The sequence below is a fragment of the Sphaeroforma arctica genome, assembly GCF_001186125.1.
Source record: "Sphaeroforma arctica JP610 unplaced genomic scaffold supercont1.610, whole genome shotgun sequence".
NCBI lineage: Eukaryota > Ichthyosporea > Ichthyophonida > Sphaeroforma > Sphaeroforma arctica.
In genome coordinates this window covers 18005-18907 of record NW_014039948.1, presented here as the reverse complement: position 1 = coordinate 18907, position 903 = coordinate 18005, and positions in this window count along the sequence as shown.

The following is a 903-nucleotide window of genomic DNA, read 5'->3' as shown; positions in this document are numbered from 1 at the left end:
GGTTGTGTGAGTGTGTGGGGTGTGGCTGTGTGAGTGTGTTGGGTGTGGCTATTTGAGTGTGTGTGGTGTGGCTGTGTTTCCTGTCGCCTATTGCACTCACTTCGTTGGCGTAGGACTGCTTGTCTACTGAATATGACATGACAGCCTCAGACCAAAAGGATTTCCGAAGGGGTCATAAGCAATAACGTCCCAAATGTGACGTTTCTATATTCAGAGGTCTACTTTACCCTAGTTTCCACAACCTATTCGATAAAACGTATATTATGAAGTTATCACTCCACTCCCTCGGAAATCCCTTTCTTCTGAGGCCTGCCATATTTAGTAGGTCCTGGACTATAACTATATCAAATAGGATACAAAACCCAAAATCCCATAACCCCAAAAATTCAAAACCTACAAATCCCATAACCCAAAAACCCGATTACGCCGAAACAATCAGCACGGCAGTGCTAGCTCAGGTAGCTGCACACATTCACTATGACAGGTGGTTGTATTGATGCGTCGTGGTGCAATGGAAGTGCTGTTCTTCCGCTCATGATCTTCATTGGCTGAACTGCGACTGCCATTGCCGTACATGTCGGTGGCTGTGCCTCGCTGATATGGGTCAGGGCTTTGGGGTTTTATGGTTTTATTGTTTTTGTGTTCATGTGATGTTATAGGGGTTTAGGGTTTTAGTGTTCATGTGATATTTATAGTGCGCAATGGTTTCTGTTGTGCTGCCACCCCGACAGATCACAGAAGACATCATGGCCAACGGAAGGCAACGACGTATCACCACCAAAGCAACACCATCCATAGCCCACGCACAGTCCACCAGGTGTGTGTTTGTGTGTGTGTCTGGTGTGTGTGTGTGTGTGTGTGTGTGTGTGTGTGTGTTGTGTGTGTGTGTGTGTGTGTGTGTGT